Source organism: Arvicola amphibius, chromosome 14, assembly GCF_903992535.2.
Source record: "Arvicola amphibius chromosome 14, mArvAmp1.2, whole genome shotgun sequence".
NCBI classification, from domain to species: Eukaryota; Metazoa; Chordata; class Mammalia; order Rodentia; family Cricetidae; genus Arvicola; species Arvicola amphibius.
In genome coordinates, this window is record NC_052060.1 from 34918261 (window position 1) to 34940674 (window position 22414).

At 41.0% G+C, this 22414-nt stretch overlaps 1 protein-coding gene across 2 annotated transcripts in view; it reads left to right on the plus strand.

Annotated features, from left to right (window-relative positions):
• The window catches only part of Camk2d (calcium/calmodulin dependent protein kinase II delta), a 253170-nt gene that overhangs the window by 215444 nt on the left and 15312 nt on the right, over positions 1-22414 (plus strand). The gene's annotated exons all lie outside the window — the stretch shown is intronic.

Sequence of the window (22414 nt, forward strand, 5' to 3'; positions counted from 1 at the left end):
TTCTTAACATATTCTTGACTTCTGTTTCATTTTGTTTGCCAAAGCTTTCTAACTGTTGAAATCTCTCCATAAAGACACTCAGTATGCACTCCTACTTACTCTACTTCCTTTAACCATGTGACTGGTTGTAAAGTGTTAATTTCCCTGCAGTTTTGTGTTCTTGTTGTAATCCATTATCTGCAGTTTCACATTCAGCGGTCTGCTTGGCTAGAATGTATTCTGAAAAAGGATTATAATGATAAAGATATTCAAAATAAAAATTTTAAAAGATAAGAAATTTTTTGAAGAATTGAAAGGTGTGGTTTATCAGTTATCTAAATCTTCACTTGGAAATACCTTCCCTATCCACATCACCAAATGCTGTAATTTTTTACGTGACATTAATATAATAAAGTCCCGAAGGGAAAAACAATGTCCTTGTGCTATAGAACAAAGAACCAAGAAATCTCAGGTCAAGGAGTAATGTGGAGAGTTTAGGGAATGAAAATGACTGCAGAGTACAGTTAACGTCACCTCTGCTGACATTTTCTTCTTGGTTTAGTGGAATGACTAGCACTACTAACAGGCATTCTTTATATTATTAGTGCACGGCCCTACCTCTACTACAGGGAGCCCCTCGTTTTTTTGGAATGCAAAAGTGGATAGTGGTGTCAAGGATACGATTAAGTCTATTCATCGCACTTTTGCCTCTGATCTAAAATTTGAACAAAAGTAGTCTTATGAATGTGTTAGATAAAGACAGTTTTGATAGCCAAGTAAACGGGTATACCATTTAGCTTTCCAAGGAGCATCATCTTGTACGTGTTTTAGATTCATCAGCCCTTCAACTAAATGAAATGTCTTATATGATTTTGGTATCAGCTTCTCTACGTGTTTGGTGGGACACCTAGAGAGGTTCTAGACTATTGCGTATCAGAACAAAGAATTAAGCAAAGGTTGCTGCAGCTGAAATAGAAACAGAGAAAGTAGATCACGGGAGAGAAATCTCACAGCTCAAATAGCCCTGTTTCATGAAGAATGGGAGTTTGTATGTCACATAGTGTGAGCTTTCAGGCTCACTTGTATAGCCTGGTCTGTTTCACACATAATCTATTACATGCAGTTCTACATACAGCTTCATGCATTCCGTGTTTCACTGGCATCTACAATCTCTGCTTGAGGAGGAGGAGTGCTTTAATATTATAATGAGCCTCAACACTCTGTGGTGTTCTGTGCCTGTTCAGTGCCAGGGTACAGCTGGCCTCAGCTAAGAGTACTCTTTAGCCATCCATCCACTTTGCCAGCTAGTTTTTCTCATATGTTTGTTGTTTTTCGCCTTTGCTGAGGCTTACTAGACCTTAGTCGCCACCCCATGCTCTGGCCTTGATTTTTCACCAAGTGTCTGAAAACCTATCTATCCATTAGCCACCAGAGGAACTGAATCTTTAAGTAATAAGGGGAATGCCAACACCTCAGTATACGCAGTTCATCCATCCAGGACGTTTTTGCACCTTGGTAATTATGAGAATGGTTTTAATTTGTAATGTTTCTCATCTGAATTTGACTGGAGCTACTAAATACTTGCTCAGGATAACTTACTTTAATTTATATAAATACCAATGTCTAATATGAGTCTCTCAGTTGGCCATGATAGTACATATCTGTAATCTCAGCCCTTAAGAAGCTGAGGCAAAAGAATACAGAGTTCCAGGTCAAGTGTCCATATAAAACAAGTTCTAGATCAGCCCTGGTGGACATAGTGAGACATGTCTCAGAGAAATAAATCGAAACCAAGCAAATCAAAGGTTCCCTTGGGGATTTGAAAAACTGAAGAATGCTTTTTTTTAGAGTTATACTGAACTTACACACCAAATCTTAGAGAAATTAAGTATAAACTTAAGATTAAAAAGCATAATATAATATTAAAAGAAATGCCTAGTTGATAATTGAACACAGGGTTTCATTTGTACTCTGGAATCTAGTAAATAAATTACATTTCCACTTGATCGTACTGGTGTAGAGTTGGCCAGAGGCATAGATATTCCCATTAGGCATCACTGACTTCTCTCTAAAGCATGTGTAGCTTTTCTTTTGGTTTTTTCGAGACAAGGTTTCCCTGTAGTTTCTAGAGCCTGTCGTGGAACTAGCTCTTGTAGACCAGGCTGGCCTCGAACTCAGAGATCCGCCTGCCTCTGCCTCCCGAGTGCTGGGATTAAAGGCTTGCGCCACCACCGCCCGGCCTCATGTGCAGCTTTTTGATAGCTGATCCTTTTAATACTGACAGACTCTGGAAACCAGTAGGACTAGAAGGTGCCTCAGAAGACCTCAGGCATCATTCTAGATGTGAGGGAGGTAGAAGATGAAAGACTGGACATCATTTTAATGTGTTTGTTTTGTTGGTGATCTGCTTTTGCAGGAATCTCCCCCTCTGTTAAGTCTCTGCATAATTCCCCAAGAAGGGCCTGATATCCTTAATTCATGTGGATAATTTTGCTCTGCTCACCCCAGGATTTGCCATACTCTGTGTAATTTAGTAGGAAGTATGCTTATTGTTTTGCTCTGTTAGAAGACAAAGTTACATAGATATCTTCCATGTTGGAACCTTTAAAGACCATTATATAATTTGACCAAAATCATGTCTTTTATGCCTGATGATATCACATCTAGAACATTCCTTTCCTTCCTTCCACTGCTTATGCTGTCTGAGCAATGCTGTATACAGTATTGTTACTCAGGTGAAACCCCACACTTGGCATCTAGACCTTTCTGTAGCGTAGTCCTAAGTGCTAACACCTGTTCTCTCCTGAAGCACATCGGGCAGCATCCCCTAAGCCACAGATTCTGCTTCATTGAGGCGCATGGCCCTTGCTACCATATCACAGGACCAATGTGTGATCCTGACCAGTTACCGGGAAATGAAAGTTTCCCTCTCATCTCCACTGCAGAGAGCTTGGGTAGCTCACACATAAAGTGGCCTAATCAAAGAAAGAAATTAAGTATATCAACAACACAGTTCCTCCTCCGAGGATCTTAGGGGTAGCTGGAATGTTAACCATCAGGCCAGCTGTTTGCATAATAAAGTCAGCAGAAGTAGTAAGTAGATGACTGGAACTTTAGGCAGAGACTATGGGTTATCCTAGAAGTCAGGACTGGGAGAAGAGTGGTTTCTTTTAGGTCTACTTGTTAAGTTTCCTTTAGTGGCTTGGGTTCTCCCAGGCTCCTGCCTATATGTTACTTTTGAACTGCCTAGAGTTGGTTATCTGGGTCTCTTTATTCAGCAAATACTCAACTGAGATCTACTTTTCACCTGGGCTCTGTGTAAACTAGTCATGGTTAAGGGATTTCAAAGATTGCAGATCCAACACCTCATGTATGGTATACATGAAGCTCTTTTTCTGGAAGGTAGGCTCATTTCTCCTAACTCAATAAACACTAAGGGAACAATGAGAAAGTGAGACTCAAGATCTCCCCATGATTGATCCAAAACTCTTTTGTTTGTTTGTTTTTTTTTTCTTTTTGGTAGGATTTTTGTTTTGTTTAAATGTAGTTAAGAATCTGAGTATGGTGATACCATCTTGTAAACTCAGGAGGCTGAAGTTGTAGGTTCGCTAGTTGTAGGCCAACCTCTGCTATGTAGAAATAGCCTGTCACAAAACAAAACAAATCCGAATAAATGAGCAGAGCTAAAATATTACATTACAGCTACCTGTTCCTTCCCAGGCATGCAGTCATCCTGATGACTTCCTCTGTGAAGTGATCTTACAAATCTCCCAGAGTACACTGTTCTCTTCCTCCAAAGGCAAAGTGCTCACATCCTAGTGCTGACATTTTGCACAACTTTCTAATATTGTCTTGTGTTTGGGAGTCAGATGTTATTTTTGATGCTGCATAAGCTCAGCAGCTGTTTGGTGTCATTGAGAGTTAGCAATAGTTTGGAAGGTAATGGCATCATAACAATGGCAGTTACTGCCATAGACATGAAGTGCTCATGGCCCGTGATACAAAATAAAATTTCTAATGCTAAAATTTAACTGTCTTCAAAATTTAAGCTATTAGTCCAAAATTGTTGAACTAGCTGTTTGCATTTTGAATACATTCCTAACTTTACATTGCTTTCTAGGTTTACTAATCAGTGTCACCTGTAACCTTTCCCTAGTGGCTGGCATATCTAACAGTGCTCCTTTCTGTAGGCATGAGGGTGCCCTTCCACACTGTCTGCATGTGAAGACTGTCCTTTGGTTTGTGGCTGTAGCCACAGTTTGCAGGGCCTGTCGCTGTATGCCACATTGCCTCTCCTCCTCCTAACCTACCCAGTGTCCTTGCTCAGCGCCAGCTCCTTCCTGACGAGCACGCATCTGTTTGCTGCACCCGATGCTCTTTCCCATCATGCCAGAGTTGTGTGTCACCTGTGAAAGCTGGGCTTCTGTATGTCCTTGTCATCTGCCATTCATCCTGCTTCCAGCATGTCACTTCAGCTCACCACTCAGCAGCCGCTCACTCGGATCCCTTGCTGCCTGTCATCCACCTTGCAGGTCTAGCCCAGTGCAGCTCAGAACACCAAGCAAAGATCACTAGTTCTGGGGTCAACTGACAGGGGCTACATCTTTGATCAACACTTTCTCTATTTCGTGGGGTGGTGGTAAAGAAGCTGTATAGGATGTTTCCAGAAAGCCCTGTTAAAGACAAAGATGTTGAACCCTGTTCACCTGCATGGGATCTGCTGCCTGGTAACACCCCCTTTTCAGCTCCTGAGCTAACCTATCAATCTCCTGGAGAATGAACTTTGTGTATGTGTCTTCTAAATCTGCACATTAATATACAGTGTGGTCACCAAGTGCTTAGACTCAGCACCCCATGTGGGACTGTTTCCTTGTGGAGAATATTCCTTTCTGTGTGGGACTTCTTGAGGCAGATGATCAGATGCTGCTCTTCTCCATACTTGCATCCTGCTTGTCATTCAGGACTTCTCTTGCTTGAACATCCCACTTCCAGAAGACATATGAATCAAGAAACACCTTTGCTCAAGGAGTGGGGGTAATTGCGCCATTCTATCTGCCTAAAGTGCTTAGACAGTTTGCAGTATATACACTAATTTCTTTCAGATTTCTAACCTACAATTTCATTTTTGATGTTTCTCAAAGAAAACCATTTGTCTGCAAATATGTACTTACCTGCTAGTCTTTAGCTTCTCAGAGGATCAGAAGCATAGGAAGATTCATGCAGGACTTGGCCCTCACCTGCCGCGCATAAGCCTTCTCCTTTTCTCTAGATGGTTCTTCTTTCAGCACGCTTCTGATTTACCTACCCCAGTGTGGACTCACTGATTTGCTCAGTACCAGCCACCTGCTGTCAAGTTTGTATCTTGAGTCTGTCAGTGACTGCCTTGTGCTTGTGTAAGTAGCCCTTCTGACAAAAGGCAGGGTCAAAACTGCTGCCAGCCCAGTTAAGACAGAGAGAGAGGCAGGGAGAACTACATTTCTATAACAGGAAAACAAACTCACTCTATATTTTAATAAACTATGGGCTTAGAGGTCCTAGCAATAGCTTTTCTTGCAATTTTATAAAACTCAATTATAATTCAAAATTGCTATAGAGAGGCTGAAGACTTAATTCAATGGCAGTGCACTTGCCTAGCCCCGTGAGACTTCAGGTTCAACCTACAGTACTAGAAATGTGTGTGTGTGTGTGTGTGTGTGTGTAAAATAGTGTAGCACTATTTTATTAAATGTTCCATAAATCATAAACAACATACAGTCAGACACCACACTCACATGGTACTCATCTGAAAATTTAACCCACGATCCAAAATTTCTGGGGACCTTGAATCACCTCAGATTTTCTCTGCAGAAGTCTAGGAATTTTCTACGGATGTGCTTGAAGATTCCATCTACCAGTTTCTAAACTTTGGTTAGGTTATGACTTATAAACTCTGAACTCATTTTAATCATTCAAAAACTTTGAAATCTGACATTTCTTATTAATAGGAAGTAATCTATATGAGTTTTAGAAAGATGTCAGATGCCACGGTACACACCTGTATTCCAGCTCTCTGGATGTACAGGTTGGAGAGTACCAAGTCCTAAGCCATCCTGATCCACAGAAGCAGGTCTCTGCCACCCTGGGCAAAGGAGGACAAGTCTGCAAATAAATAAATAATAGATCAAGCTCACCATTCACAGCATCAGACATTCTATAGGCAGTCCACTTTCAGTTAACTATGATATAGTTGTATACATGTTACATTAAGTACAAAACTTTCTTGGTTCTATACATGTTTTTGTCTTTCCCACTGCCTACTTTTAAAAATGGTCCAGTTTAATAGGAGTTAAATATATATAAACTCTCATCACATTCTGTCTCCTCCATCGGTTCTTATTGTATTTTTACCACTGTTTTTAGCAATGTGGAATATAAACAGTTGGCAGTAACCTGGCTGGAATCGGAGATCTGCAGTCTACTTCTAATTCCATCCTCCATTAAACTTGCTTAGAGCAGGGCTCTTAACTTCTCTGTTATTCCGGCTGGCTTCTAAAAGTACAATTTAGATACTGGAATTACCAGGACAGGCCTTTAACCTTTCCTCTACACTTCTGTGGTATAATACTATTATTAGATTTTTGCCAAATCTATGGCGGCACGTGCCTTTAATCCTAGCACTCAGGAGGCAGAGGCAGGTGGATCTCTGTGTGTCTGAGGTCAGCCTGGGCTACAGAGTAATTTCTGGGATAGCCAGAGAAACCCTGTCTAAAATAATCCTAAGGATGGATGGATAGAGAACTATAGAGATAGAGAAATAGATAAAGAGATACATAGATGATAGATTAAAAACCATGATAGATGTTAGTCATGTAAGCTATCCAAAATGATCATAGAAATTTATTTAATTCTAAGCTGAAAAGCACAAACAATTGCAATAAATTGATATAATTGTAGAGAATGTATTTACAATTGGAAGAAAGCTTCCACTGACATATATATATAATCAGTTGCACTATACAGTGAGTGGATACATTCTAGTACAAGCTCTTATGGGGGCATATTTCATTTTCTAAAATTATCAACCATGTAAAATTATAACAAAATCAGGGGCTAAAGATTTGGATCAGTGGGTAACAGTGCTTACTGCATAAATGTGAGGACATAAGTTTGAATCCTCAGAACTCACATAGGGGCAGACACACAGTACAAACATCTGTAATTAACAGGGAGATGGAAGTTGTAGACAGAAGAATCTCAAAAGTTCTTTGGGCCAGCTAGCTTGGTGTGCATAGCTCAGGAATAACAAAGAGGACCTGTCTCAAGCAAGGCTGCAGAGAGGACCAAAGCCTGAGGTTATCCTTGACCTCACGCATAGTCATCTTATTAATGAAACAGCTTTCCTGAAACCTGATATCTAAAATCACAAGTTGAATCCATTCATTTGTGTATAGGAGTTCAATCTCAATTACTTACTTTTTTTCACTGTAAATTTTATATGATTCTTAAATTACTTGCCATAATGCAGTAGTTACTTAAGATGCCATCTCCTTCTGAGTGTTAACTGTTTTCTTCTAATAAATATATATGAAAATTCTGTGAAACTATATGATTACATTGTGGTTCTTCCTATAAATTAAACAGTCCAAATATATTTGCTACTATGAATTTCTGGAACATTCTTTTTTCAGTTTAATTGAAAAATAATTACCTAGTTTTCCCCTGCCACTCATCCCTCCTGCCTCCCTCATGTACACTCTCCCCCACTTGCCTTCCAAATCCAGTCTTCTCTTCTTTATCCATTCCTGTTACACATACATATGAATGAGTGAACATATAAATACAACCTGCCAATTCTGTTCATTTTTACCTGCACGTAAATGTTTCTAAGGCTGCCTACTCAATGTTAGGTAACCAATCAGGAAGCTCACTTTTGGGGAAGACTAGTTCTCCCTCTCTTGGCGGTTGTTAATTGCTTGTAGTTCTTCATTTAAGAGTGGATCCCTGATAGACTTTCCCTAACCATTTTGGGATGTCAGCTGGTGTTGGAAATATTCAGGTCTGATTTAAGCAGCCATATTGTTAACAGTAGTGAGTGGAACTTCCGTGCCACAGCTAGAAGGCACAGCCTTACTGCAGATTTCATGATCCTCTGGATATTATAGTCTCTCACACCGCTCCAAGATATTCACTGAGCCTTTGGTGATGAAGTTATATTGTTGATATTTCAATTTGTTTTGGTGCCCACTTTCCGTTAGTTGTTCTCTGGGTTTTGACTTAGTTGTAGCTTTTGCCAGTGGTCTCCTGCTGCTGAAAAAAAGCAACACTTTCTTTGTTCCATTCGTGTATGTTTTCCCACTACCTAATTTAAAGCATGGTCCCACTTAATAGAGGCTAAACTTAGAGCTATATATAAATTATAAACTATTTTATCACATTTCGTCTCTTCTGTCATTTCATGTTGTATTCTTACCACCGTTTTAGTGCAAAATGCAGCTTTATTCATGAAAGGTAATAGATACATTAACTCCTGAGCAATCTCCTTGAAAACCAGACTTCTAAACTATAGAAAGATAAATAATTACAGCTGGTTGGTGGTGGCTCATGCCTTTAATTCCAGCACCTGGTAGGCAGAGGCAGGGGGATCTTGTTGAGTTTGATGCTAGCCTGGTGTACAAAGTGAGTTTCAGGACAGCTAGGACTGTTACACAGAGAAACCCCATCTTGAAAAACCAAAAGAGAAAAAAGAGAAGTCATTAGCATGCAGAGAGAAAGTTTTAGGAAAGCGATGGTCGTAGTTTCTCCTCAAAGATCCTCATGGAGTTGCCTAGGTTTACAAATGGTTTGGACTAATCTGGAATGAGTTCTGGAGACTGTAGTCTACTGTCAGTCAACAGGGAGTGAAATTCAATCAGAAGGTCTTAACTGGACCACAGGAGTTGTGTGCAGTTAGAGGAGAAGGCAACTCTCCTAAACATCTCCAAGCTTTAGAACATTCATTGGAAATGAGTTCACTATTGGGAAGTGCAAGTTGTGTGTGAGGAATCATGAGAGGCATCATAAATCCAGTCTCAAGATTTCCATCCATGGATGAAATGGGTATGGTCACTATAGAACCCGTAGATGGCATGGCTTTAAGAAGCAAAGATTTTGTGTTTATTTGGCTTTGAGTTTTGCTTTGCAGAGTTTTCTAATCTGTCACTGAACTACAGGATTTTCTTAAGAGGACTGCTGAGATAAGAATCGTCAAAGGAGAAACTATTTAGTTTCTTCTTTTGGCTTTTCATTGGAAAATTGAGTCTGTAGGAAATCGCTGTCCTCTGAGGGCATTCATAATGCTCACTCCTCATTTCTTTATAGTAACTAAGGCACGGTTAAATGTCACCAGTTTTAATCTTGGCCCCATCACCTACTGACTACTTAAAGAGCTTAAAGAGAACTAAATTCACTGAAGCTTTATTTCCATCTGACAAAAGGATACAGCAGCATTATTTTCAGATTATGAGAATTAGATTGCAAGCACTTACTCCTCTTGCAGAGGACCCAGGTTTGGTTTTCAGTACGAACACGGACAGGTACAACTATTCCTAACTCCAGTTCCACAGCATCATATGCTCTTGTCTTTAACCCAGCACTAGCCATGCAAGTGATGCATGTCCATACATGCTAGCAAAGATTCATACACATAAATTAAAGACAAGTATCTGAAAAGAAATCTAACTCAGACCTTCTGCATCTAAGGGGTTTTTCTCAATACTGAACCCACAACAGCATTTTGAAGAGTTAGCATCAGTTCTGAGCAGTGAGTTCTGTGTTAGTTTCCAAGGGAACAGACATGGAGGCAGCAGTTTCCACATAGATAAGGATGCAGCAATGCCACTATGTTCAAGGTCTTCACAGGGAGGGCTGTTGACACACTTATAGTCAGTGTATTACACAAACACAGAGCCCAAACTCATTCAGACTGCAGTCTTCCCAAACAAGCTTCTTGACGATCTGAAGCCTCTTCCTACCTTTAAGGGGTAAGGAATTGTCTTAACCAAAAAGGAAATGAGGGAAGAGAAATGCATTCCATGCAGAAGGCATAGAAACAGAGCATCATATATCCAAAATACTCAGGATGCTGAGGCTATTACCATGGAGTGAAATTCAAACCCAAAACATAATAGATGAAATCAGAGAGGAGGGAAGCAGTAGCCACAGGAGCACTGGGCCATGCTGAGGAAGACAGGAGACACACCTAGGGGTATGATAGGAGGTTCCCTCAGGTGAGTGGTGCAGTATGGTGTCCTTAGGGCAAGCATTATGGAGCTTTGTGGCATGTGTGTAGGGTGGGAAGAAGGACACACACAGTCAAGACAGAGTTGGTTTCATTTGTTTGCCGGATGAGGGAGGTTGGATCATACTTGTTGGCTGTTGAGGGCAGGCAGACAGAAGGATAGCACTTCCTGTTCTTTCTTGACTTTTTCACTCCGCTCCTCTTTCAGCAAGTGTGTACTGAAGACCAAGCCCAATTAAAAAGAAAAGTAGGTAGTGCATTCCAAAGTGAGTATGAGTAGGATCTGCACTTGTACATAATTTACCCTTTATTAGGGAGAAGTAAATAAAATAAAGATGGTTCATAGTTTTTATCTGACACACCCTTGTCATAAAGATGACCAAGAGGACCGCAGAGTGTCTAGTGACTTTGCCTGACATTATCTTGGTGTAAATGCACTAGTAAGTAAATCTTATCAATGCGGTCTTTTAGAAGAACACGTGAGAGCTTAAGGAAGTTAGCTATGTGGCCTCAGAGCCACTGTCAGCTGCTGCCCTGAATGCCACGGTTCTGAACATCTAGGTTCTCTGAGCCTAACACGATGCTGTGTATTTGGAATAGCATATGAAACTCTTCCCTAAAGTGATGATGAAGACATGTGCCTGGTAGGTTTTCTAGCAAGCATAAAGATTTGTAAGAGCAAACACTGGCACAGGTTTTATGAATCTAAGCTTTTAAGGTAGAAAGAGAAATGCTAAAACCATTGCTGGTATAGTAGTCTAACAGACATGGGTGTAGATACTAAACTACCCATTAGAACTCTGCCAGGTTTGTTACCCTATGGCTGGTAGAGGAAGTGATGTACGATGTCTCATCAGAACCCTGACTCCAGGTTGGAGTGGGAAAGGAGGGAACCTTGAGCAGACTCTGTGCACAGGTCCGTATGAACTCCACGACTGGCAAACCTGACGCTGACTTGTCTCAAAATGCCTTAAGACCATGAGCTTATCAGTAACTTCCCCACCTACACAGTTCAGATCCTGTGGAATTTGGGTTTTCTTGGTTCCCTGATGTATTTCTGCCTTTAGTTTCAACATTTTGCTATTTGCCTTTTAAGGCTTATTTCCTGCATGCAGTTTAGCCTCAAAGGACTTGACCTAACATTAGAGCTCAGAGTCATGGAAGATATAACTGCCCTTAACCATTTTTGGTCTCCTCTCATTTCTGAAAACGATGCAACCTGAGATGGGACGGGGTGGGATTTCCCTTTAAATAGCCACAGCTTATCTTTTATTTTCTAGTTCTCAGTTTCTGGATAATACTGAGATAAATCTAAAACAAAGAATAATATGGGCATTAAAATTTTAACCAAAAAAAAAAATCAGGTGTGGTGGTAAGTCCTAAAATCATAGAACCATAGAGATTGAAGCAAGACAATTGGGAGTTGGAGGCTAATCTTGAAAACACAGAGAAACTGTCTCATGTCAAAAAGCAAAAGCAAGAAGTTCACATGAGGACATAACTCCCATCACGTGTGAAAATTCTAGATGCTTTGTAATTCCCACAGAGGGTCCTATATTTAAACGATCTGAATTCATTCATTTTTTTAATGACTGAAAACCTCGTGTGTGCAGGAAATGGAGAGGCAGGCAGGGGCAGGAGGCTGAGCTCTCCTGCTCGTCCAGCCCTGGGATGAGACTCAGTGCACCCTGCAGTTTCCCACGAATGATGTTTTGTTGTTGTTCTGCATTAATATTTTAGTCAGTGTTGAAGATTAACTATTCACTCTGGTATACGAATAAGTGTTTTCTTCCTAAAATGTGTGTGGTATGCAGAGCATTTTCATTTCTTTTAACATATGTAGTATTCTGTTAGCCATTGCTGGGCAGAATTGGCTGGTCTGTTTTATTGGGAGGGGTAGGACCAGTACAGAAAGGCTGGCTTAGTGAGGAGTGCTGGGATTCACTTGAGTGTGGCAGAAATAACACCTCTGCCCGAGCCGTATTGTCCCTCTGAACACTTACATGTGATTACATTGGCACCTGCAAGACAGCGTTAGCAACATGCAAGTTCCTTTGCATGGCTGGTTTGATCTCTTTTGATTAGAACAGAAAATTTTACAACTGTACTGAAATTGGGCCATTCCTGAACTTTTCATTATTATTTTTGTTGTCTGTCTGTCCTCCTTCTTTCCTTCCTCCCTTCCTTCCTTCCTTCCTTCATTCCTCCCTTTCTTTTTCTCTTTTTTTAATTAAAGACAGAGTTTCCTTATGTAGTCCTGACTGTCACAGAATGAGCTCTGTAGACTAGGCTGTCCTTGAACTCAGAGATACACCTACCTCTACCTCCGAGTTCTGGAATCAAAGGCATGAGCTGCCACCACCAGGCCTCCTTATTATTTTCTTAGGTACATAGGTAAGTAGTCTGTGTGGATGTATCTGACACCACATACACCATACATTACACATTTTCAAAGTGTCAGTGTACATTGACACCCCCACAAAAACACTCCCCATTCCTCCTTCCTCGTTTCATGGACTCGTTGCAGTCTACACGGTTTTGATCACATTTCATTACTCTGAGATAGTAAGTCGCCAACCTCTTTTTCCATATCTGTGTCCAAACGCATCTATAAATTATAAATTGAATTTGACATAATTGTGTCACAGTCTAGGGTGTTTAAAATAGCTGAGTCATCAGTCTGGCTGATAACCCACATCCAGTCTCTCAGCTGGTCCTCTGGTTCCTACTTCATACCTCAGGACACATACTGTGATGTCTTTGTTTTGTTAGTTTGAGTTGGATTTTCTTTGCGGACTTCTCCATTGCTCTGGCCCAAAGTAGCAGCGTCTTTTGCCTGTTTATTGGCACAGCTTCTCCTCTGCATTTTCTGTCCGTAGTCTATTCTTGACACAGTATTCAGAGTACTGCTTTTAAAATATATCTGTGTTCTGCTTAGCATTCTCCAGTGCTTTGCCAAATCCATTAGAATCCATTAAGAGCCTCACCCCAATAGCCCTCCCTCCCCGGCTGACCTCTTCTCTATTGCGTGCATCACAAGAACACTCTTCCTGCTGTGTGAAGCCAGCTTCTACCTGGGTACCTCTGTGCTTGCTTTTGCTTCCTAGTGCATCCTGATACGCATTCCCTTTCTAGTCTCTCACCAGATGTTGCCCTGGTGAGACCTTCCAATAGAAACTCTGATTAGAAGGGCATGCCTCCAAAACCCAGCCTTCCTTGTCCCCTTCTCCCTTCCTCTTTCCTCTTAATATGTATGATTATCAGAAATACCAGTTTACTTATTGAGTGACTGTCTCTCATCTCCATACTACAATATAAATTTCATTAGGGTCAATGTTTGTTTGTTTGTTTTTGTAGAATCTGGGTAATGTTGGGTAATAGCAGGAATAGTTACTTAACTGATAAAGGTGGGAAGCAAATTATATACCAATTAAATCATGTCCTTGCAGCTATTAATAGTAGCATTTAAAATATCCATAACTTCCTAACTGTTAAATGCACATAACAGTATTTATTTCTCCAGGCTTTTGTATACTTGGCACTACCCCTCATAATCTTAGAGCTAAACCGCAGAAGGAATGCTGAGATGAAGTTCAGTGGCAGAGCATCTGCTTAGCCTGCGAGTCCCAGAGTTCCATCTCAGCATACACACCAAGAAAGAACAAAAACTAAATTATTAACATCAACTCTCAGATCTGTTATCACCCTGTTATATCTAGGTATCTGTATATGTATAGGCTAAAGAATGCAAGGGTTAAGAGGCAACAGTTTCAAGGAGTCTCCAAGAAGCCTGAGAGACAGAAGCTGGGAAACTAATAGAGATGCTAGATCATCGTTTTTGATGTGATGGTAAACCAAACCATGCTGGAGGTCTTGTGGGAAAAGCTGCTGTGACTGTTGTCTGTGGAGCTGTGCTGCTGCTGCTGCTGCACCACAGCCTGGAGTGGAACTGCAGCGCCAAGCCCAACTGAGGAGGAGAAACAAGACAAACACAGAGAGACAAAAGGTAGAGAGACAGATGGTGTGTCAAGGTGAGACAACAGAAACACAGACAATGGGATCCTCAACAGTGGGAAGTGAGTGGAGCGGAAGCCCCTTAACAGTCAGAGTGTACACTAGAATTCCTGACACATCATCTACATTAGACCTCATTTTTCATTGACCAGTAAGCTTGTACTCAGCCTGAGCCCTGTGAGAGATAATCTTATAGGATACTCTCACAGGCTCTCTTCAGAAATTCCAAATAAGTGTCAGTCACCATGTTATCCCAAAGCTCTTCTCTGTGGGGACTCCTGTTATTACCTTATGTAGTGTGGAGCTGTGGGCCGGCTTCCTGCCGCCCTATGCCCCAAAATAATTACACAGAAACAGTATTCTTTTGAACACTGCCTGGCCCATCAGTTCCAGCCTCTTATTAGCTAATTCTCACATATCTTGCTTTAACCCATATCTAATTATCTGTGTAACACCATGAGCGGTATCTTACCGGGAAATATTCAGCATGTCTGACCTGGCGGCTGGCTTCAAAGCATCTCTCTCCCTGAGGAGAGGCACGGCAGTCTGCCCCAGAGAGGTGAGGCATGGCGATTTATTAACTTCCCTTCCCAGCATTCTGTTCTGTCTACTCCACCCACCTAAGGGCTGGCCAATCAAATGAGCCAGACAGTTTCTGTATTAACCAATGAAATCAACTCAAACAGAAGACCCTCCCACATCAACCTTACTCTCCATTAATGTCAGGTGGACATGAATTTCCTGTGTGGAATATTAATCATTTGCCAAACAAGGCAATGGTATCTGATCAATGCTCATCCTTTTAAATTTTATTTTTTTTATTTTTAGATTTTCATTTTATTATTTTTATTGCATTTATTTGCTTATTCATCCATTCATTAATTTAGTGTGTGCATGTGTGTTCGTGTGTTCATGTGTGTGTGTGTGTGTATAGGCATAGATGCTCTGGCCTCATGTAGAGGTCAGAGGACAACCTGCAGGAGTCTCCCCTTTTATCACACAGGGTGCACAGTTCAGGTCAGTCAGCAAGGTAGATAGCAAGGACCTTTACCAGCCGAGGTCTCTTCCCAGCCCTTGTGTTCAACTTTTGAATTCAGCAAATGAAGAAAAATGACACCCACAAACATGCATTCATTATGTAACGTCCTTTGAAAATGTGACTGGTTATGAAAATGTGCGTGCTGTGTGGAGTATGCGGGAATAAGCATACCGTTGTTGACTCTGAAATACATAATTAGCAGATTTAACTTTGATTGTAGTCACACTGGTTAAACCAATAATGCCTTTATCAGGTCTGTGAAATTTGGTCAAGATATTCTAATAAACCTTCTTGCGAATGTGTATATGTTACTACCATGGGCGTCACACATGCTAGGTGAGTGCTCTACCACTGAGCTACATCCCTGGCCTTCTTTTTACATTTGTTGTTATGCTGTTGTTTGGACCAGAGTGTCACTTAGTTTCCCAAGCTAGCTTTGACTTTGTAACCCAGCCTGGCCTGCCTCCTGCCACAGTCTCCCGAGTAGCTGAGATTATATACCTACAAAACAGCCCCACTTCCAATAAGTACTTCTAAATTAATTTGCTAAGCAAAATTTAGAACAGAATATCCCACACCTCATTTGCTGAGGCTGGGCCACTCTGGAGTACTGTGTTAATAAAACATTTGGTCTGATAGGGCAGTTTCATGATTCCAAATTAAGCTTTGAAAAATGTAGTAGCTAATCAGAGAAATTGCTCTTGTCCGAAGGAGTCTTATTGTTGTTGTTTTTTTATATGCAAAGGGACATAAAAAAGAACTGTAGAAATCCACGTGCCTGTGTGAGTGTGTCTGGAGTGAACATCAAAAACACAGGTAATTTCCCTCTAAACCTTAGGAAGTGTTAGAAGTTGTGACAGACCACTCTAAGGTTTTTCAGACTGATTGCTGTTTTACCTGCTTACTCCAGTTAGTTACGATAATATCATTGTTGGTGGATAAACACATGAACCTAACTATGCTGAGTCCTGTCCATTGATCACAATGCCATGGACAAATATACCATGCTACTCTCTTGTCAAGAAGGTCCATAATGTCTTCATCAATTTACAGCCGAAAACCACATCCCTTAGTCATCTTACGTGTTATGTGAACCTGTCCATTAGCTCCCCACTAATTGTGGAGAACACTTACTCCCATATTTCACATGGTGTGGGGCAGAAAAGAAAATGGAGTCTACTCCATGTTCTCTAAATCAGCCCTGCTGCTGCTGCTTCTCTTGACCCAGTTCATCCTCACAGATTCTCCTTTATGGACTCTGGAAGTTTTCCGATGATGAGGATGGACTGTGTAGAATCACAAGCTACTGTTCTTGTAGCTGCTAAACATGAGAACTAGTTAGATGAGTGGATGGGGTGGGCCAGCAGGTAAAAGCACTTCTATGCATGTCTGGAGACTTGAGTTTGACCACCAATGCCCACAGTAAATTGTGAAGAAAGAATTGAGTCTACCAAGTTGTCCCCACCCCTATATATGTTGCATGGCATGTTCACACACGCATCTTTGTCATCATCATCATCATCATCATCATCATAATTAACTAGAAAATATGGAATGGGATGGAATGACAGGAGATACCATCACATATCCTCTGGTCATAGTAGCATCCCACTGTGTTACCTTGACAACGTCTTACAAAAGATTATGTCAAGATGAGTTAAATAAGTGTTCAACACTTTCAAAAGGCAAAATGGCATTCTTAAAAGTGAAATGCGCACCCAAATTTCGGTGTTAAAACTCTGACTTGAACCTCATCAAGGTAATACTGGTGTGAACAATGCTGCACTATGACCAAGAAATTCTACTGACTTGGAAATGGGAAGAAAAGCTTCAAAAATATCAGAAGGAATTGAGAAATGTCAAGCAACATCATTTTTCAGTTCTCCTACTATAGTAAACCTAAATCTTTTTTTTAAAGCTATAAAGAAAAATGATATAATTTTCTGGCAAATAGATGGAACTAGAAATATTATACTGAGTGAGATCAGAAAGACGAATCTGTGCTTATCTGTGGCCCCTAGCTACAAATCTTTGTGAGTATAAAATCAGAGTGACCATAGAAAGGAAAGGAGAAAGGGACTGTGGCAAGGAAGGCACTCTGGAGAGGGGACAATAGGCTATGGATGCTGTGAGGGAGGAAATAGGAAAAGCAGAAGGGTGGGAGGTAGAGCATCCCACAATCCTACTCCCCATCTCTGTCTATTAAATCCTTCCACCTCTTCCTCTATGGTGTTCCTGATAGCAATAGTCATCCCATTCAGGACTAAGCACACAGTCTCCTGTGTTGAGCAGTTATGCCTCTTTCCATTGGCTGGTGACAACTGAAAGACAAAAAACATCACTGAGCAAGATTTCGAGCAACCAAATCTGTCTATACAAGGATCTGGGTCTAAACTAGAATTCGTCATTTTAAATCAAAGCAGATGTTGCGAGTCTTTAGTCTCCTTCCTTCCTTCCTTCCTTCCTTCCTTCCTTCCTTCCTTCCTTCCTTCCTCCTTCCGTCCTTCTTTCTTTATTCCTTCCTTTCTTTTACTTTCTTTCTTTCTTTCTCTCTCCTTTTCCTCTTTCCTTTCTTCCTACTTTCTTTCTCCTCTTCCTCATCCTTCTTCTATTGTGTCCTCAAATCTTCAGAGAAATTGGTATCTACATGATTCATATAGGATGCTAATACTATACACTTGATGGGACACACAATGTTAAGCTATTTTCAGGATCTTGAAGTCAGCTCTGGGTTGCTGACTTCAGTTAGCGAGTTGATTTTGTGTGGTTCATCTTCATTCTTTTATATAAGTGAATGTTCTGAATAACCACAGTTTCTTTATACCATGAAGTCTTTTTTTCCTATGAAAAATCTCTGTCACTACTTTATACATCCCTTTCCTTTGTTGTTCCTTAAGAAAAAGATTCACCATGTGGCCTTTGCTCTCCTGGAATTTCCTATGTAGAACAGGCTGGCCTTAAACTCATAGAGATCCACCTGCCCAAGTGCTGGAATATAGGCTTGCACCCCCAGGCCTGGATACACATCACTTGATTTTTAAAATAGTATATATTTTGTTTCATTTTTATCAAAAAGATAACCTTATAAATCTTAAAAATCTAATGTACACACTATGTGTATCATTTGTTAATTGTTAGATCTTGAAAAGCTGAGAGGGAGAAGGTGCTGGTATTTGCTCTTAAATTTGAAGCTACTGTGTATTCTAGAGAAAATCCCATGGATACTTTGAGTAATTTTCCTGTTATTTTTGGGAGGCTAGAGAGATTGAAACACTGAGGAATTTTAAAATTTATCCTCATCATTGTTATTAATGTATATGGATGTTTTGCCTGCACATGTGTCTGTGCACCATTGTATGCCTGGTGCCCTCAGAGGCCAGAAGAAGGTGCCCTGGAACTGGAGGTACAGAAGGTAAATGAGCTACTATATGAATACCAGGAATCAACCTGGGTCCTCTGGAAGAGCAGCCACTGTTCTTAACCACTGAGCACATCTCCCCAGCCCTGAGAAGTGGGGATTTTAGATGCTTCTATAGTAGAAACTGGATATTAACTTTTGAAAACATTCCTATATATAAATTTGGTGATTGATTATTAGTCTTATATTTGAATAAAATCTTATAGATTACTAAACCAACCAGTCCTACCCTTTGAGAGGTGTGATTTTTCAGTGATAAAATAATAAAAGTTATTCTCTGCAGTGTTAACTAACACAAAATTGCCGAAGGGAAAATAAAGTCACTGAGAAACAAGTTGTTAATTGCACAGAGAATGCTAAGCATAACTGGGCTTATAAGTACCTTTTCTATGAAACCACCAACAGCGTGAAAATGATCCTAGTTTGTGTATTTGCCTAACATAACTGTTCCCAAGGGTTATTTTTTGTTGATGGCAGCATGGAAAAAGACAATAAAGCCATGGGGCTCCCAGATGTGGAAAACTGGCACAGTAATTAATTGCAAACCTGGCCCAGTAATTAAATAGTCAGTCACCTTGTCAGAGTGAGTTCAAAGACATTTAGCTGGCTCATTTAGGTTTATGATTTCAAAATATTGAATTAAGCACTGTGGGCTATAAAGAAAAAGAGGTTAGCGGTTTGAATAGCAAGGGTGTGTGTGGAGGGTGGGGGGCTGAGCTACATCAAGCTCAAGTTCTGGCCTAGTCTGAATTTACTGAATGGCTTAGCAAGTCCTTCCACCTCTCTGTCCTTCAAGCGTCTGGGAGCCAAATGAACTCTTTCCAAGAGAGGTAGGCAAGGGTTAGACTAAACTGCAGTACATGTGTGGGAAAGACTGGGTAGAAATGCATAGTGTCCCCGAAGAGCAAAGACAGCTCCGGACAGACCCAACATTGTTCCTACTAGGCAGCTTTTGATGACTGAGTAAGTAATCATTAGACACAGCCCAGTAAAGCGTTTCAACATGTAACAAATCTGCAAACATCCGGGAGTGAAAAGCCACATTTGCAGGCAGTTAGATGCCTGGGTCTGTTTAATCACAAATGTAAACAAATAAAAATCTTAAACTCATATAGTTAGGAAGATTCCATTACGCTCCTTCTTTTCTTGAAGTGAAACATCTTTCAACATTGCCTGAAATCCCCTAGCTTTCCCTACTGTGCCCGTATGGACTGTATCTTCTTTGGCTCTGTCATGGAAACCCTGCAGCCTGATCTTTGGTCCTTCTGCTGACTCTGGCATCCAGATTACTCTCAGAGAAGCAGCTGGGCATCTTCCAGGTGCCTGACATCTCCTTAATGATTTTGAATGTACACTATATTTTTATAGACTGAGTATGTATACACAAATACATGTGCATTTAGAAACATTAGCTTAGTTCCAAGTGTTCAGAATATAAAATGGTCACATACCGGTTGGGGAATGCAGCACAATCACAGTGAGATAAAAATAGCTGGGTGTGGAGCCCTCAGAAACAGCAGCCAGGCAGAGAAGGTAACTTATGAGCGGGGCATTGGAGAAGATATCCAGACAGAACTTCAATGTGGGAAATAGAGGGAAGACACAATGTCATCAAAGATGAAGAGCTCAGTAAAGAACAGAGCTCCTGGGGTGGCTGAAGAATGGGTCAGAAAGCTGGAAAACTACTGAGTGTACAGAGAAGGTCAGCCTTTGATTTATGAACAGTAAAGGCCCTGAAAACCTAAAGGGATTGGGGTGGATGGTTCTGCTGCAGTGAGGGGCAGAATGGACCAATGTAGGAGAAGACCCTGGAGATGGGAACTCGTGAGAGTCTAGATCAGATCAAAGGCATGGGCCCTGAGAGAAAGGACTGTCAGAAAGATTCAGCGGTGAGGAGACCCTCGTGTTACATTTTATGAGGAAGTGATCCAAAGGGAGGTACCAAGGCTTCTGGCTGGAGGAGCTCAGTAGACTGGGTTGCCATTGGCCCAGGTGAAAGGTGCGGAGACACAGCAGCTTCAGCCAGAAAGTGAAGCGAGTCTGAAATGCCCTACACCCAAGGATGTTTAGAATATAGCATGCTGACTGGAGAGATGGCTCAGCAGTGAAGAGCACTGGCTACTCTTCCAGAGGACCTGGGTTCAATTCCCAGCACCTACTTGGCTGCTCACAACTGTTCAAGGGGATCTGGCACCCTCACACAGACATACATGTAGGCGAAACACCCATACACATAAAATAAAACACAAATAAATTCTTAGAATATGGCAAGCTATAAGAAACAGGAACATAGAGGCTGGAAAGATGAGGACTTTGTGGTGGAGATTGGGCAGTCCTCAGCACGAGAGAATGTGAAGGTTGAGAATATGCCCTGGGAAACATCACAAGTACCGAAGAAAATTAATGACTCATGGATGATTGTGTATGAGGATAAAGGAACAGCAGACCGCAGAAGTACACCCAGCTGGAACCTTGGTAAATTGTGGTTCCATTAGTAAAAAGGAGAAAATATGGAAAAGGAAAGGGGTTTAATAATCACTCCATATGAGTCAGAAAGGAAAATCTCTTCTACCATTGTACAAAACAGGCTGCTTTCATCTAAATTGATTTCTATTAGGTTCTTATACTACGGATTTGGTTTTGGTGCTGAGGATTGAACCTGAGGCCTCCCTGCGTGTTGAGTGCATGCACTATTACTGATCTGTAGCCTCTGTTCCCACTTTAAATTGCTTAGAGGATTTATCAGACACCAAATAAGGCAATATTGTGTACTGGAAAGACCATTTAACTGGGAATTATAAACTGGGTTCGTTCATTCAAATACTCATTGGACATTTCCTCTAAGACAGGAACTGTGTTAGATGCTGGTATTGCAATGGTGTTGTTCCTGCCCCATATAAAGAGACAGAGGAAGCTGACTAACTGGGTGAGCCTATAAAGACAAGGGTACTAACTGATTTTTAAAATCAAGTATAAGACATGTGTGACTGTCTGATATCCTTTCAACCTGACATAAAATGAAGGCCAAAGAAGTTTTATTTTATTTAAAATATAATTAAATCATTTCCCTCTTTCCATTTTCTCCTTCTAACCCTTCCCATCCACACCTTGCTTCCTCGCAAATTCAGTCTCTTTGCTCTTCATTCCTGTTTTGTGTACACACATACACACACGAACATGTAAACCTATTTCATTCATTTACTATTACTTGTATGTCAGTTGGTGTAAGATCACCAGTTGGGGGACTCCTCCCTTGGGATGACTGTTTCTCTCCCTGCCATCCTTCCTTAGTTGTTTATGATTCTTTGTTTAAAGGTAAGGCCCCGTGAGATTCTCCCTTCCTTCTGACCATGCCTGTGGGTGCTAGCGAGTCCTTTTAAAGGAAAACTCGTTGAGATCTGGTTTTTTAAACAAATGTACAAGTGTGAATGTGGGAACAGTTCACAAAGGCCAGTACGTGTGGGGGGCTGGGGGTAGGAAGGGGTGTGGGCATCATGTGATTAAAACAGCCTTTGAGGAGATCTGGTGAGATGGGCAGGACTGAAGCTGCGGAACGCTTTACAGTCTCATTTTGAATGCTAACAACAGTGAAAAGACTCTAAAAGACATCAAAGGGGACGTTCTCGAAGAGATACGCATTTGTAAGCATTTGAATGCTCCTAAAGAGAAAGGTGCCGGTCTGGATTATTCACAGAAACTCAGGCAGCAC